This window comes from Dermacentor variabilis, unplaced genomic scaffold (genome assembly GCF_050947875.1).
Source record: "Dermacentor variabilis isolate Ectoservices unplaced genomic scaffold, ASM5094787v1 scaffold_14, whole genome shotgun sequence".
In the NCBI taxonomy this organism is placed as follows: Eukaryota; Metazoa; Arthropoda; class Arachnida; order Ixodida; family Ixodidae; genus Dermacentor; species Dermacentor variabilis.
In genome coordinates, this window is record NW_027460302.1 from 7,517,092 (window position 1) to 7,535,112 (window position 18,021).

General features: G+C 42.4%; 1 protein-coding gene across 2 annotated transcripts in view; it reads right to left on the bottom strand.

The window, feature by feature from the left end:
* Positions 1-18,021, bottom strand: part of LOC142567830 (uncharacterized) — a 91,225-nt gene that overhangs the window by 62,332 nt on the left and 10,872 nt on the right. The window lies entirely within an intron of this gene.

Sequence of the window (18,021 nt, forward strand, 5' to 3'; positions counted from 1 at the left end):
CAACCATGGGACATGCGCTGTATTTAAATAAAATCTTCAGTTGTGAGTCAGTGTTCGTGCTTGTCTTTTCTTCTGTTTGCACGTGCTAAAGTTGCGCTCTCTTTACCATGAAAGTTCAAGGTTGAGGGTTAAATCCCAGCTGCTTTTCGATGAGAATGGAATATGGCTACTAAGCAGCTGCTGAGTTAGATACGTGATTCAAGGTCTCCAGGTGGCTTTTCAAAGTTGACTCCCCCATTGCAAAGATTTCAGTCGCCTACTAACATGATGGTAGTAGTATTTTTCTTCAGCCAAATTAACTCATTGTGCATTAAGCTAAATGGCTGAAACTTACTTTGAACCAGGCATTTCCAGAGCTTAGGGCTGTCATACAATGGAGCCATCACAGCTCAGGTGTAAGTCAAATTACAGATAAAACAAATACAATACAAATACAATTACAAATACAACAAAAATAGCGGCCACTTGATAAGGCTTTGCCTGGCTCCATGATCGCAATTTAAACAAGCCTGTTGTTGGTGGCTGTGGTCATGCCACATTGCACAACTTCACAGTCTGAAAATATCTGTTTGTCTCCTCCCAATAGACAGTGTTCATGGCATAGCCCCGACGCAGCAGAATTCGTTTTTTTTTTTTTTTAATGTTCCAAAAGTTGCCCTCAACCATAGTTTTCAAGGAATTCAAAGAGCAAGATCATTTTCAAGGAGTCTCAAGGGCTTTTGAACCTCTTTTTCCAAATTCAAGGGTTCTCAAGGATGTCAAGGTGTATGAACCATACTGCTGTATCTTGAATTATCTATTCTATTATACATAGAATGAGTGTTTTGCATAACTTGAACCAAACCAAAGACAAATGAAACTAATCGTATAATGTTCGTGGTCACCTTGAGTTACTGAGACTATCTTTCAAGTGCAATCTGTTAGCTAACTAGTTAGGTTTAATTATGCAAAAAATTAAATATTCGTTTTCGGACATAACTTGTACTTCAAACTTGTAGAGCATATTCAAGAACACCTGACAAAGTTGTTTCTACAACGTTCCTTTTACGTAGTCTTCTTTTTGTGTGTCTGTATGTTCTCAGAAAAAAAGAAAACCCCTACAAAATATGAACAAAATATAGTCAATGCACGCCTGTGTCTGGATTGCAGTGCCCTTAGTGATGTTTAAAAGCAAAACTGACCCTGTAAGCCAACTGCAGGAGAAAAGAAACCGATTAAACAACAGCATCTAGCGTACCTCGGTACCTTTCTTATGCTCCAGAAGCTCAACTGTGGTCCTAAATGATGAGGGATAGGCCGGTGCTGAACAGGTGTGCAAACACCCCTGTCGGCTTTTTTTTTTTTTTTTTTTGACATTGCTGCCGGACTTCATGCATCGATGGGCTTCTTCGATTCTCTAGTCCTGGACTGCTTGGGACTGCTGTCCCACATTCGGTTTTCTTGGGCAGCTCTAGAAGCGGTGCCCCCCAGTTCAGTCGCTGCCAGAATCATGTTTTTTTTTTTATTGCAGACAGGAAGGTGTGGACTGTCCGCAGATTCGATGAGCTATCAGGATATCTTAAAGCAGCTAGCAGACGAAGGCTGTCCAGAAAAGATCTGTATGGCATTTGCCACCATGCAGTGATGGGAATGGCCAAGAAATCCTTTGGAGGAGATTTTGTAGCAATCAGCAACAATGGTTCTGAATGGCTATCAGCCGGACACTAGTCCTGTGAATTCAAAATGGTTCCAGAGTACTAGCGCACATCACTGCGAATATTCTCGAGGAAGATCATCTGCATATGCGAACATTCACGAACAAATTACAACCATCATGAGGCCACATTGAGTCAAACAGCATGCTCAAAAGAGAAAACTCCACACATTCCCAGAGGTAAGCAAGCCACACAAGGTTGCAAAAAACTTACCGCAATACAGTCATGTGGTACACAGGATGGTTATTCCAGTCATTTTACGTTGAATCTGAAGATATCTATCTAGTAGAATGGCCGAACTACAAATCCGTTGCATTACAAGCACACACAGACAATCGCGACACATCGAAGCAGCTAGTAACACAAAAGGGGGAAAACTTAAGTTTTCTGAATGCACCGTAACACATTCACCATGCCCAACGTTTCTAGTGTGCTTCTCTGGTGGACAAAGACCTATCCTACCAAAGCCACAGCATCAGTACAAAGTATGAATGCTGGATACGCCAACAACGCATATTGGGTAGAGCGTGCACTACTAGGCCCAGCAGGACTTCACCTTAAACTACGTACAACTTGTGACTATGTAACTATGGTGTGTAGTTTCCAAATGGCTTACTGTGAGCATGTGCAAGTGCGCAGCGTATTGGATTAGTTCAGTGCCCATTTAACTTGTTCAGCTATAAGAATTGCAGGAGATGCGACGGCATTTTTTACATAAGGTGGTGGTGACCGCCACTTGACGTTCACTACCACCTTTTGTCGTGGCCTCCAAGACAGTGTGGTGTATTCTGGAGCAGCTTTGGAGAAATTACTCTCATGTGTAGCATGGATGTAGCAGCTTTAACAGAATGTAGCAGATTGGAGCAATTTTTAACAGCATTTCCACCACTGCAAGCTGTCATGAAAGAACCCTTTGTGAACTCCTTGTGTGCCGGACTACTTATACAGTGTGCTTAGATGTAACAATTGTTACATCAGTGCTTTGTATGCCATCATTGAATTTATTATATACTGTGTAGTTTCTGCAGCTGCTTTATCACCCTGCTTTTCGAAGGGACAGGCAGAGTGATCAAGCATAGATGCTGGCATTTCATTTTGTCCTGTTGTGCAGCTTCGTGTGCAAGTCCAATTGGTGTAAATACTGAAAAGGTATGTTTAGCTTTACAGGTGAGTGAAGGTGAGCTTGCGAGGAAACAACTTTGCATGTACCTGATGTTTCCCCGACAGTTACAGCTACAGATGTGCTATCAGACTGTCTGAGCATTGATGATTAGTGTTTACATGTTTACACCTTTTGTTGTCAAGTTTGAGCATTTGCTTTTCAGAACAATGTGGAGACAGTGGGATTTTGTGATAAAAGACATGAGCTGTATGCCCAGGCTACGCAATATAGGCTCCTTGCAGTGGATAGGGGGGCCCCATGGAGCAGCACTGATCACCGCTGCCGGTAGCAGGTGTGCGTTACTCTGAAACGGCTGCTTCAGGGACACTAAAGGCAAATATGTGGTCAAGCTAAAGTAATGGATTAGTGTTCGAGATTCTCTAATGAGTCAATATTATCGCAAACAGAGCGTTAATACACGAGAAATTGAGCTAAATGTAGGACATGATTAGAGACTCCTCTGGGACTTCCATGCACTTGCCTGATGACGAAAGCACTCCTCAGTTAAATTTTGTCACTAGTACTCAACCACTCATTGCAAAAAAACATCCTTGTATTGTGTTCATCATCATCATCAGCCTGTTTTATGTCCACTGCAGGATGAAGGCCTCTCCCTGCAATCTCTAATTACCCCTGTCCTGCGCCAACTGATTCCAACTAGTGCCTGCGAATTTCCTAATCTCATCACTCCAGCTAGTCTTGTCATCCTCGATTGCGTTTCCCTTCTTTTGGTACCCATTCTGTAACCCTAATGGTTGAACGGTTACCTAACTGGCGAATTACATGACCATGACTGCCCAGCTCAATTTTTTTCTCTTGATGTTAATTGGAATATCGTCTGTACCCATTTGCTCTCTGATCCAAACCGCTCTCTTTCTGTCTCATAATGTTATGCCTAGCAATCTTCCTTCCATCGCTCTTTGCGCGGTCCTTAATTTGTTTTCAAGCTTCTTTGTCAGTCTCCAAGTCTCTGCCCCATATGTCAGCACTGGTAAAATGCACTGATTGTATACCTTCCTTTCCAATGATAACGGTAAGCTTCCAGTCAGGAGCTCGCAGTGTCTGCCGTATGCGATCCAACCCATTTTTATTCTGCTGTGAATTTCCTTCTCATGGTAAGGGTTCCCTGTGATTAGTTGACCTACGTAAACGTACCCCTACACCGACTCTACAGACTGACTGGCGATCTTGAACTCTGGTTCCTTTGCCCGGCTATTCATCATTATTTTTGTCTTCTGCATATTCATCTTCAACCCCACTCTTACACTCTCTCTTTTAAGGTCTTCAATCATTTATTGTAACTCGTCCGCATTGTTGCTGAATAGAACAATGTCATTGGCAAACCGAAGGTTGCCGAGATATTTGCCATCGATCTTTACTTCTAAGCCTTCCCAGTTTAATAGCTTGAATACTTCTACCAAGCACGCATTGAATACCATTGGAGAAATTGTGTCTCCCTGTCTGACCCCTTTCTTTACAGGTGTCTTCCTGCTTTTCTTGCGTAGAATTAAGGTAGCTGTAGAACCTCTGTAGATATTGTCATGTGGTAGTGACGTTAAAGAACACAGTAGCAATACTGCGAAAGACAAAACTAGCTTTAATTGGGCGAACCTGTGCCCACAAAGACAGGCTACACTTAAAGCACAACGATAGCAGCGAATACAGTCGGAGATCGTCGAAAATCTGATGAGCGGTTCAAGCACATCGGCTTTTATACATCAGTCGTCGAATGTTCGAGAGTAATCACTGGGACCCGCGTGTCTTCCATAAAGTTCTACATTATTCGTGTTGCGCACACATACAATCAGATTACACAAGGTTCGGTCACAAACAGCGGATGGAACCATCAATAACACTCCAGAAACTTCGAATACATGCAGGCGCGTCCTGAGCTGTGCGATAACATTTGTTAGGCGGTGAAACGTGTCGCGCGATAAAGACAAGTGCAGGTGTCAATATTTTCCAAGGTGTTTACGTAAGCATTCTGTACTCCTTGATTACGTAATGCCGCTATGAATGCTGGTATCTATACTGAATCAAATGCATTTTCGTAATGTATCAAAGCCATATAGAGAGGCTTATTATACTCTGTGGATTTCTCTATAACCTGATTAATGACATGGATGTGATCTATTGTAGAGTATCTCTTTCTGAAGCCAGCCTGTTTCCTTGGTTGACTAAAGTCCAGTGTTGCCCCTATTCTATTGGAGATTATTTTGGTAAATATTTTATATAATACTGGGAGTAAGCTAATGGGCCTGTAATTTCTCAATTCTTTACCGTCTCCATTTTTTGTGGATTAGTATAATGTTTGCATTCTTCCACTTTTCTGGGACCCTTGCAGTCGATAGACAGTTCATATAAAGAGCCGCTAGTTTTCCAAGCATTATGTCTCCTTCATCTTTGATTAAATCGGCTGTTATTCTATCTTCTCTTGCCACTCTTCCCCGTTTCATGTCCTGCAAGGCCCTTCTCACCTCATCGCTAGTTATAGGAAGAGTTTCTGTATCCTGTTCATTACTGTTTCTAATTGACGTATCCCGACTTCTCTTGGTACTGTACAGTTCAGTATAGAATTCTTCTGCTGCTTTTACTATATCTTCGACATTGCTGATGATATTACCCAGCTTATCTTTCAGTGCATACCCCTTGGTTTGTCTATGCCAAGTTTCTTTCACACTCATTTCTGGCTGCGTCCATTTTTCATGGCTTCTTCATTCTTTCTCAAGTTATGGTTTCGATTATCATTCATTTTTACCTTGGTCAGTTATGACAGTTCCGCGAATTTTATCTATATCTTGAGTTGGAAACAAATTTTTTGTCATTTCTTTATTAGGCCGTTTGCTACTTGGAAGAGCTTGCCTACTGGTTGCCTTGGTGCCTTGATTCCCACTTCAATTGCTGCCTCTGAAGCCAACCTAGTTACGGTTTCATTCATTAGCTCTATGTCATCATCATCTCTCTGTTCTAAGGCTGCATATTCGTTTGCAAGCACCAGCTGTCTGCTTTCACCCTTACTGCCTCTAGACTTACCTGTTTCTTCTTGACTAATTTTGCTCTTTCTCTCTTCAAATTGAGGCGAATCCTAGCGCTCACCAACCTATGATCACTGCACTTTACCCTATTTATCATTTTTACATCCTGCACTATGCTGGGATCAGCAGAAAGTATGAAGTCAATTTCATTTCTTGTTTCACCATTAGGGCTTTTCTACGTCCACTTTCTGTTGCTACGCTTCGTGAAAAAAGGTGTTCATTATTCGAAGCTTATTCCTTTCTGCGAATTCCACCAGCATCTCTCCTATAGCATTCCTAGAATTGACGCCTTAGCTGCCAATTGCTTGTTCACCAGCCTGTTTTTTCCCCCCTTTTGCATTGAAGTCATTCATTACTACAGTATACTGAGTTTGCACTTTTCTCATCGCTAATTCAACATCTTTATAAAACTGATCTATTTCCTCATCATTGGGACTGGATGTTGGAGAGTAAGCTTGTACTACCTTCAATCTATACCTATTAAGTTAGATTACGACTAGAGCTATCCTCTCATTAATGCTCTAGAATTCGTCAATGTTGCCCACTATGCCCTTATGGATTAGGAATCCTGCCCCATGCTTATCTAGGAGACCTCTATAGCAGAGGACATGTTCGTTATTCAGCAATGTATAAGCCTCACCAGTTCTTCTAATCTCACCAAGGCCAATGATATCCCAAACAATGTCTGACAGTTCCCCAAAAAGTGTTGTATTGTGTTATAAAACGAAGTAAAATGCTGCTTGTCCAGTTCTATTTCACATTTAGAAAAAAGAACTAATTGAAATTACCCTTGACAATGACGCAGGTGGCAGAAAGGTTTCATGTTCGCTTGACTCTGCACTGCCCACACTTTCGCGTTTTAGTAGTTTCGTTGCCGCATAGTGCTGTGCTGGTTGTGTAGCGCTGCACTCGCACAAACTGCAAGTAGCAGAGAACAACTTCCATGTGATGTCGTGGGTAGCCCGAACGGTCTAAGCCACTTGACCAAAAAGCAGCTGCTGCGGCAAATCCACCACTCTGTCGATCCGTCTTGGCTCAGTCTGTCGGGCGCCATTTTACTCACCGACAGGAGCAAAGGGTGTACGCAATGTCACCAACCGCGCCGTTGGATGCTGGGAGATTTCAATTTCAAAACTGGTATTCAGTCTTATCAAATGCAACTTTCTCGTAAAATAAGTCTTTTCTTGCCCCAAAACAAACATTGAGAGGTTTCTGGAATGGTATTTAAACTGTCCACATCAACTTAGCATTTGCCTTTAGTGTGCCTTGAACACTCGTACACATCACTAATATGGCTTTTGTGAGTTGCCACATATTTGCACTAAAAGAACAATGCTGTGTGTACACAGGTCAACATTCCTTGTAGTTCTGCCTTTCAGTGTTCTGGAAAGCATTTTATTTTTGGAATAGCACCCTAAAGAGTTCAAGAAGTGTATCACAAGATGTTCTTTGCATCCTCTGCCTCATGCAAAAATTGGGTTAAGTGCAAAAGATTTTCAGCAGTCACCTCTGCAATGCTTGAAGAGATGCAGTGTCTCACTTGCACCCTTGAAGAGGAGAGAAGAGCTGCTATAGATGCATGTGGAGGCAATGTGTGCCCCTGCCTCATGCTTAAAGCATTCTTAGGATGAAGAATCCTATTTTTTTAGCCGCCCATTTTAATATGACCACTTCGCGCAATGTTAAGTGAAATGAGCAGCTCTAGGTGAGTGTTGCATAAAGTCGACTCTTTTGGTATTTGAAGCGCTGAGGCACCGAAAACGACGGAGTTGAGTTCCCACATCTGACATGTGCATGTCTCACGAGCAATGCGCAGTCCATTTGGCTGCTACTGTCATACACTGCCCAATCAGCTGGAGTCTGGGCACTGTTGTGGCTTCCACTGCTGGCATTGGCGTTGTGTGCACACACACAAACACACACACACACACACACACACACACACACACACACACACACACACACACACACACACACACACACACACACACACACACACACACACACACACACACACACACACACTGGCACCTCTGCTGATAAGCCGGGTGCAAACACTGGTCTGAGTGAAACACATAATAAACGCCAAGCTAATTCTTTCATCAGGCACTGGCAAACCCTAAGTGTTTTTCGATCTCGTCTCATGCACTGCCGAGGCCTTGAACACTGTTACATCAGTCAGTGGCAATAAATTTTAGCACAATCAAATGTTATATCAGTAACACGGGCATCTTTATAATGTTTTTCGGAATAATTTATCTAGTACATCATGATACATGTCCCATGACCACACTGTATGTTGTATTACAGGAAAACTAATGTTTTTAACTTAATGACACATGATGAAAAATGACACGCTCGACTTCGTTTGCATTGAGAAACGACCACTGGTCCCCCAAGAGTGTTTGTGCAGATACTAGAGAAGGCACAGGGCTTGCTTATAAATTACAGTGCAGGGTACAAATATGACACTTATGATTAAGGCTTGTGTAGGCAGTTCTCATGAGTTCTATAGTCTTGAGACTATGCACAACTTAGCCGTACTTCTGCATTCAACAGCGATGTGGCAGGGTAGCAGTTCTGCCTGTGTTCGTGCAGGTCCCTCTCCACTTATAAAAAAATCTTGTATGTATGACGAGCTTGTAGTGTCTAGGCCATATTCCAAACGGTTACATAAATGTGTCCTGCACATGTCGCGTATCGTAGTCACTTATGGCCTGCAAAGCTTGACTAGTGCAAAGAGAGTGTTATGCTTCTATGCCCATGTAATGTTTGCCACAAAAGCTTTTGGGGCATGGTTTGCACAATTTCTGCTCTGCTCAGGTCTAGTGCTTGTAATTATTAAATGACAGTGTTGGTTGCAAAAGCTAATGCAGGCTCAAACTCTGAATTAGAGGCTATGTACGGAGGATTCACGAGAGTTTTACATTTTTTACAAATCCCGTGAATTTTTGTGGTGGACTGTATCATGCATTGAGGCAATAACATGCAGTTCAGTATGAGAAGCCTTGCTTTGTCATCTGCTAGTAAGGCCATGCACCACGGAGTTTTATGGGTGAGCAGACAAAAACAGCCAGGCGAGTTTGACTTCCAGTGAAACCTCAAACGAGCTGCTGCAATTTGGCTCTGCAACAGTGACATCATCGTCAGAGCAAAATCAGTGGACACCAAGCCAGGTAACTCAAGAAGAACAGTGAGTAGTACATTAGCGTATAAGGTGCTAGGTGCCTCGATTCCTGTGCCCCCCTTAATGAATAAAAAAACAAAAACAAAGTCGCATTAAGCCTAACGTACAAATGGTTGGTGGAAGCACTACACGATGCTGGAGATATTGGAAGCCATGTGTGGCACCACCTAGCTACAGTGTAGTGTTTGGTGATGACTGCAACCAATCTGATCGCTAGCAGCAATGGCGTACTAAAATCATTTAGCTTGTTTAGCTAAAATGATGGCACACAAACAAATTATGACTAGGATAATGTAAAAGCTGTTGCTTCCATTCAACTTCACTCACTGCTCCCCCCCCCCCCCCCTTGTGTGGCCAAGTTCAACGGTGGCTTCTGCGTGCAAAAATCACAAAGTATAACTTACAGGAGATACATTTCTTAGCCAAACAAATGCGCAAAATTGTTAAATGTCGGACATTGTATCGCTAACCCAGGAGACTTCACTGGAAGGCAATTCTTTCAGTGGTTGCAGGTGACCCAAAGCACTGCTCAAGCTATTTAGAGTAACAGTTGACAAATATTACTGCATACCTAACCATACGAACGAGCATTATGAAGAGGGCCTATCATATCGTTTGTCACTTCTTTTTATGAGCAGGCAGTGCATCTGGCTGCAATGGTGCGAATGTAGGCTTAGCCCACTTGTCAGCCTCTAGACATACAGCATCCACTAGTAACATTCATGCGGGCGCTTATTAGTTCCCGCTGTACCTTGGAGAGGTTCACATGTTAGGTGTACAGTCAATCACAAAAGTTTACAGACCATGGGATTTAGGAAAATTTCCAAGCAGCCTGTAACAGTAGTCAGCAAAGCCGAACATCGCAATGATGTTCACATATACTGGTACAGGCTGTACACGTGAATACTCAGCTGCATTGTGGGGCAGTGCAGATATTCAGCTTGTTATCAGATTTTGTGTTCCGTAAAATTTTGTGGTTAACTGTACAATTTTGTTCCTTAATGCCTCAGTTCTGCTTCCTCTTAGCAGTACACTGTTGACACAAGTTTGTGAACCTGGAATAGAAGTATCCATGCATCCCAGTTTTGCAGTGTTACATATGCAACTACCTACAATAGCGCCCTCTTCTACGTCCTTGTGCTTTTTGCACTATGAGAAAAAACTGCAAAATGTTATATAACAAGCCGAATTTCTACACTGATACCTCTTGAAGCTCGTTCTTAGTCACAACACAGGGTGCTGTCTGAGAAACAATTTCTTCAATTTCTTGAGGACTTTGTGATGGTGTGGACAGTTGGAACACGGCATCAGTAATAATCACACCTCTGCAATACTGCTGAATCTCAAAGTAAAAATAAAAGAGGTGAGCATGCCAATGAGGCACGCTTCGTGGGAAATGGCCTGCTGATGAGAGCAGTGAAATCAAAATCTGACGGTTAGTTCTCGGCACATACTTTCCTTCCAAAGGTAGGTGCGGCACTGTTCGTATGCAAGGTGGCATGCCAGAGCTTCTCCTTCCACAGCTGAGTGGCAGCATAGTGCATGATGCAAATGCAACAGTTTATAATTGGCAACTGCAACACTGCTACAGAACAGCACCGAGGCCCTTGCTTGAGGCATTAGGAATTACAATGAGAAAAGGTTAGGTTAGAGCATCTTCACAGCTGGATATGAGGCTAGAGCTTCATTTGGCTGTGTAATAAATTCCAAACAAATGGTCAGGTACTAAAGTAGCTCAAACAGGAACACGGATGCAAGAAGACAGAAAAACAGACACACTTCCAACAGCTGTTTATTTTTAAAAAGCCAGTCACACTTACCCCACAGGTCACAAGCATGACAAGCCTATAAAAACATGCATTAGAATGATATTACAATCCATGGCTATCAAGAGGCCAGCTCAGGGCATGTACAGAAATTCTACAAACCTTGTTTGACAGAGCTACAGATGGTTTGTCAATACAGGCTACACCAAAGGTCACAATCTGATCAGCCTCAATTATCAAATACAACAGATATGCTTCTTTGTGCCCATAATGAGAGTACCATTAAACACAGGGCAGCATTTGTGTTCCTTGCTGTGAATAACAAGAAAAAAAAAACCATTTGATGTACCTTTATTTACTTTGTTGCTGCTTTCTCGTAACCTGTCATTTATAGATCTGCCCGTTTGACCAATGGGAAACATTTTGCACAAGTTAACAGAATGCAGTGTGTCACAAAAGTTCTGCAGTCACCAAACTTATTTTTATGAGCTGTCTAACAGGTTAGAGTGGTGTTTTTTTTCTTCAGTCTTGTCCCACAGCAAAAGCAGGCTCACTTATTAGGTGCAGGAAAGATGACCTGAATGTTACTACGACACAAAATTTTCTTTGGGTTGTGCGACAACTGGTGAATGTAGGAAATGGCAGCAATACTTTTCTGTTGACAATGGCACAGTCCCATGTAGAGTTTGTGCTCCTTGTTTGTTGCACTTGCCCTAGTAGTCCTTCTGTGACAGATGCCAAGACTTGGCCATGGTAAACAGCATCATTTAGGTGCATGGTATGTTGGCTGAACCCACAGCTAAAGCAGTGGGTTCAGTGTAGGCATGATCTTTTAAGCACATTAGTGCAGCATATTATTGCAACTCCTCTTTTTACTAGTTTAGAATAAGAGGAATTAAATGAAAGTAGCAGCTTGTTTTACCTTATGGTTATAGCACCAGGCTGTCTGGCCATCACTGAAGGCAAATTTGGCTTAAAGGAGTCTGATGACTATGTCCCCCCCCCCCCCCACTTTTAACTGTTATTTAATAAATTCAAGTGGACTAAGCCACTGATGTAAAACAACAAAAACAGAACAATTTTAGTCAAAACTATCACATGTGCACTTAATAATTAGTGAAAACCTTGTGAGGATTTCTAGAGTCTTTTTAAACTTTCGATCTGCCAAGGCGTCCAGACGTGTCTCCGTCCAGCTTAGCTTGGCATAGCTTACCAAGGACAAGTGCTAGACAAGAACCTAAACACACCCCTAGCTTCTGCAAATAAGGAATGTTTTCTCTTTTGCCAAAAGAGGACATAAGAAGAAAAACTTTTAAGAAGTTTCTGACAGCTGTGCCTGTTTCTTCCTTAACTTAAAATATGGTTCAAATGTAACAAATAGTCTAAACAAATGGTTCGCCTTTCCCAAGTAGTTTCCTTAAACATTCAACAAGGATCTGCATAATGTGAAATAAACATTGCATAATATCTGGCCAGCCTCAAGAATGACTGCTGTTTCTTTTTGTCTACAGGAGAAGCTCTCTAGACTGTTTATTTTCCACAGGAGCCAATTTTTCGGCGTTGATATGAAGAGATCAAGAGAGTTGAGTTAATCTACTGCTGAGGCCCTTATTGTTCAAAGTCATCCCTGTAGCTCTGATGTGAGGCAGGACATTTTGCAGATTCCTGTCATTCCCTTCACGTGGGCAACTTTATACCAAAACATCTAGGTAGCCCAACATGCCTATACTCTATAACCATTTACAACACCACACATTAGCTTCTAAAATGCTAAGGGCACTGTTTGTTCATTAGCTTGTTTGTTTATACTGTCAGTCCAAGGATGGACCATTACAGGAGCGGATAGAAATACAACAAAAAAGATATAAAATATTGGTACATGTAGAACAAAAAACAATACAATAGCAGTATCTGTAAAAAGGAACATGCAGTGATCAAAGAACAAACACTCGCAGCATGCGCATCAGAAACAGATGCTATGATGCATTCATATCCGGAAAAATAAGATTCTCCAAACCAGCAGTAAAAGCACTGACAGAGGAACATGTGACAAGTGGATTGGGTAATTCATTCCAATCTTTAATAGCCCTCGGAAAGAAACTAGACTTGAATATATCATTCTGTGTAACTGGCGGGTGTATGTATAAACTGTGCTTGTGCCTGGAGCGTTGATCTGGTGAAATTATACAGAAATCAGTGAAATTAAGTTTAACCTGGTTATGAATAACTAGGTATAAAAATTTCAGTCGGTCAAACTTAGTCCTTAGTTCTAAAGCGGAGAGGTTTGCACGTCTGCACAGTTCAGTAGGAGAGTGCACGCGGATACTTATTAAATATGAATCTGGAGGCAAGTCGTTGAACTCTGTCCAATTTATGACGGTTAGTTACAGTGTGTGGGTCCCATACAACGTTAGCGTATCAATAAATGGCCTTACTAATACCTTATATGCCAAGCTTTTCACTTCAGGAGTTGCGCTGTACAGTCTTCGTCCGAGACCCCATAAGACTTTATTTGCCCTGCTACACACCTGATTGATATGCGTATGCCACCTCAAATCTTGAGTAAATATATTAGTCCTAGATATTTATATTCTGTTACTCTTTCTAGTTCGTGTGGACCGATGCTGTATTTGTACTGCAATATCACCTTCTTTCTTGTTATGGTCATGCAAACTGATTTTACTGGGTTCAGTGACATTTGCCATTCATTACACAATTTTAATATTCTTTGTAAATTGTTGTTAAGTTCTAACTGGTCACTTAAAGATTCGATCCTATTGTAAATAACGCAGTCGTCTGCAAACACCCTAAGTGGAACAGTTATATCAGAAGGCAAATCATTAATAAATATAAGAAATAAAAGAGGACCCAGGACACTGCCTTGGGGTACTCCAGATAAAACCGGTTTGGGCATGGATTTAATTTTATCTATTTCGACATGCTGCTCACGAGACTGAAGGTAGGATGTAAGCCACTTAGTAATATTTGGATTTCTAAATATTCCATTCATTTTTAAAAAAAGTTTAGGATGTGATACTTTATCGAACGCTTTGGCAAAGTCTAAAAAAAATTAGGTTGACCTGTCCTCGGCAATTTAATGTTTGTGAAAGATCGTGGACGGTTTGAACAAGCTGCGTTATTGTAGACGACCTCTTGCAAAAACCATGTTGTGCTGGTGATAATAAATTGTAAGCGTCTAGGTAATTTGACAGACGTTCACAAACTATATGCTCGAGCAGTTTGGAGCAGGTATTCGTAAGAGAAATAGGCCTTTAGTTTCCTACCTCAGATGTGCTCCCACTTTTGTGAACTGGAATTATTTTAGCTTGCTTCCAGGCTGTAGGAAATGTTCCCTGGGTGAGCGAAGATTGAAAGACTATGGTAAGATAGTTAGCAACCCACGGAGCATACCTATATAGGAACTCATTCTGGATGCTGTCGGGTCCGGGGGATTTCTTAATGTTAACGCACAGAAGAAGGTTCAGGACTCCTTCCTCGTTGATGAGAAGGTCAGATGCTGAAGGGCGGTCAGAGGTGTCATGAAAGTACGGAAATGTGCCATCATCATTGGTGAACATGAAGGAAAAAAGGGAATTGAAATTTTCTGTACGTTCTTGGTTAATCCTTTCATCCTCATCTTTACGTTGTTTTTTGGAAGGATTCACATATCTCCTCACACTGACACAAAGCAAACATGTTCGAAACTAAACAACTGTTCATGGGTAATGAATGTCATCAAGTCCCAGCTACAGTGACCAAGCTCCAGTTGACATGCTGACATCGAATCCAGCTTTATAAAGCATACTGCACTGCCCAAGCAATGCAAGCGATCATCACTAGGTGGCAGTGGGAAACAATCTATGATGATGGCTTGGTTAGTTTAATAAATAGGCACATATAAGCAGGGACTTCTGTTCTTGAGAACTATCAGCAGGGACATCCACTCTGAAGTGACTGCACAATGTGATCCTGGCTTTTTAAAATTGCCGAAGTTTAGAAACTTGCTCTCAAAATACAAGCAGTAAACAAAGCAGCTTTGAAATGATCAGCTGCACAACCAGCTGCAGCAGAAGTATGTGTGTATATCCATTGAAGAGCCCAGGCTCCTGGGAGAACAATGCTTGAATTGTGCAGCATAATGAACTTGTGTAGCTTGATGACATGAAAGTGTTGCATCATCGACACTGATGTGGAGACTGTGTGCCATCAAAGGCCCAGAAGTGGATTGCTCTAGCGGGTTATAGAGAAACATGCTAACCATTGTCTTATACTGGATATTGGCTACAATATACCCAAGGTTCACATTTCTTCTTGACAGCAGCTCTGCAGTTGAACAATTCACATTGTAGGATTACCAGAGCTCTGTGGCACAATATCTCGTCGGTTCCACTGTTCTATCTTCATTTAGCTGTTGCCACATGGTGCTGAGAATTTTTTATTTTTAATGATTGGGGGAACACAGGGATAGTTCAGCACAATGCGTTGGCGGGCTAGTTGGTGTGAATCCATGAATACTTTGTTTAGCGCAAAACAACAGGCACAAGAAAGGCGACCAGGACAAGGTGCTACCCTCAACTGACATTTTATTGCGTCACTCATTCAGTCACTGGGGTCACAGTGCATTAGTGTGCCTTCCTTAACCTTGTACAGCGCTGAATATGGTTTTTGGATTCTGTCACATGAGTGCGCTCTTGTGATCGGATGTTGATGGCTCCACCACATGGTGGAGCCACCAACATCCGATCCAACATGCTCACTGCGCATGTTCCTCTAGTTTCAGCTGTCTATAAAGGAGTGACACAATAAAATGATGTCAGCTGAGAGTAGCGCCTTGTCCTGGTCGCCTTTCTTGTGTCTGTTGTTTTGCGCTAAACAAAGTATTCATGGGAACACAAGGAGCTGAGGAGCAAGAGTGACATACGGCGTGTGGCCGCTGGAAGTTTTTGCAAATAAGAATGAAGTTGAGTAGTGAGTTGAAAAAGTCATATTGTTATTCTGTTGCCTGCTTTTGAGTTAATTGAATTGTTTATTATTGTACATAAAGAACAGCATACCCAACTTCACACTTGTGCACGAAATAAGCTACAACATTTTAAATAAATACCTTGTTGTAGTTACTTATCACTTTTGTGACTCACAACCCAGTGGTAAAACCACTTCAACACATGCTAGCACAAACTAGAAGCCTCATGGACACCTCCGATAAAAATGGCGATCCAAACTAAAGACGGTTGGCTTTTCATTGATGACTAGGACCATGCCGTTTTGGTTTGCTTCTTTTTCTACTGTATCGGTGCTTGAAGCTGGCCTGTAGACAGCACGGTCGATGTTGTGCGACAAAATTGTCCCACTGTGTCGGCAAACAGCTGTGAAGTAACCTTGACAATGATGGCAAATTTCTTTTCCCTGGCTGAGCAGTTTCTGAACTCTGAAGTTTGCACGGTGACTTTGCAAGCCACAGCTGAAACAAAAGCCACCTTTGCCACTTATAGATACTTCTGGCATGCGGGTATCATGATAACTGCTATTTTGTAAAGGTGAGCTTGTGCTGCCACGGCTTCAGACTCTGCAATCCCCTTCCGAGGTCTCAACTGTGGTTGGTTGTTTGTCACGAATTTCATTGTCATGTATTTCAAACTGGCAAGGCAGATAGATGAACACTAGCTGCCAAATATTTGCCAGAGATTCTGGCATGGATTCCAGCCTAGTTGTCGCAACTTTGAGCGTGCGACAATTGCCTTCAGTGTAGCTGAAAAATGCTTTTAGAGGTTTATCAGTGCTGCCTGGTATTTAAAACATCTTGAAACAGCTTTAGTTGCTGATCTACTGGCCATCTGCTCACGGGTGAAGCACGGTAGCTGCTCCTCGATGTTAAGGGCACTCAGGAGCAGAACTCTGCACCGCTTCAGCAGCAACAGTTTTTGAGTGGCTGCCTCTGAATAAAAACAAACTTCCAGAAGTCCCATTGTGTCGGCAGAGGGCCAGGTGTGAACAAAGGTAATTGGAACGCAGGAGCTGTGGCTGAACTTTCCCCGACCATCTTTCTGAATGCCATATATATATATATATATATATATATATATATATATATATATATATATATATATATATATATATATATATATATATATCTATATATGACTCCGAAAAGGCCAGTCCTCCGGCCGAAACATCAGTAAAAACATTTGCCTTAACGTTCCTCTTCTCTTTTTTGAATGTTATACCTTCGGCTCTGCCGCGAAACACTTCATGCTGTGTGTGTGTGTGTGTGTGTGTGTGTGTGTGTGTGTGTATATATATATATATATATATATATATGTAAAATCATCAGCCCATTCTATGTCCACTGCAGGACGAAGGCCCCTCTCTGCTACCTCGAATTACCCCTGTCTTGTGCCAACCGATTCCAACTAGCAACCGCAAATTTCTTAATTTTGCCACACCATTTAGTCTTCTGTCATCCTCTGCTGCGCTTATCTTCTCCTGTAACCATTCTGTCACCCTAATGGCATATATATATTGTAAGGAAGATAACGAATGTGCGCACAGAGTCAGCAACATTGGCAGCATCAAGCGCGCAGCAGAGGCTCGAGCTCGGGAACTGCTCGGTGCATCCTAGAACCGGTGGTCGCTACGAACCCCAATAAGTCGCCTTTATAAGTGTTGGAGCCGTGCGGGGTGATGTTCCATTCTACCATCCTGGAACTCCGTTCTCGGACACTATCCTCTGCCATGCCGGACACCGACCAGCAGACTCTTCCATCGCCACCTTTCCCTTGCGCTGGCACCATTCGCTAGCGGGAGCCTCCTATCTTCAGCGGAACCGACGACAACGATGTTGAAGAGTGGCTGTCGTCCTACAAATGGGTGAGCGTTCACAACAAATGGAATGACTCGGACAAACTGGCTTACGTATCGTTCTACCTCGCGGGCGTGGCCAGTCTCTGGTTCAGAAATCAGGAGAGGGATATCCGAACGTGGTCAGCGTTCAAGACGTCGATTACAGAAGTATTTGACCGACCCGCCGTCAGGAAACTCCCGAGCCGAGCAGCGTTTGTGTACGGGCACACAGGACACAGGTGAGACATTCACCAGCTATATAGAAGACGTTCTAGATTTGTGCAGGCGCGTGAATGCTGCCATGATGGAAGCGGAAAAGATCAAGCACGTCATGAAG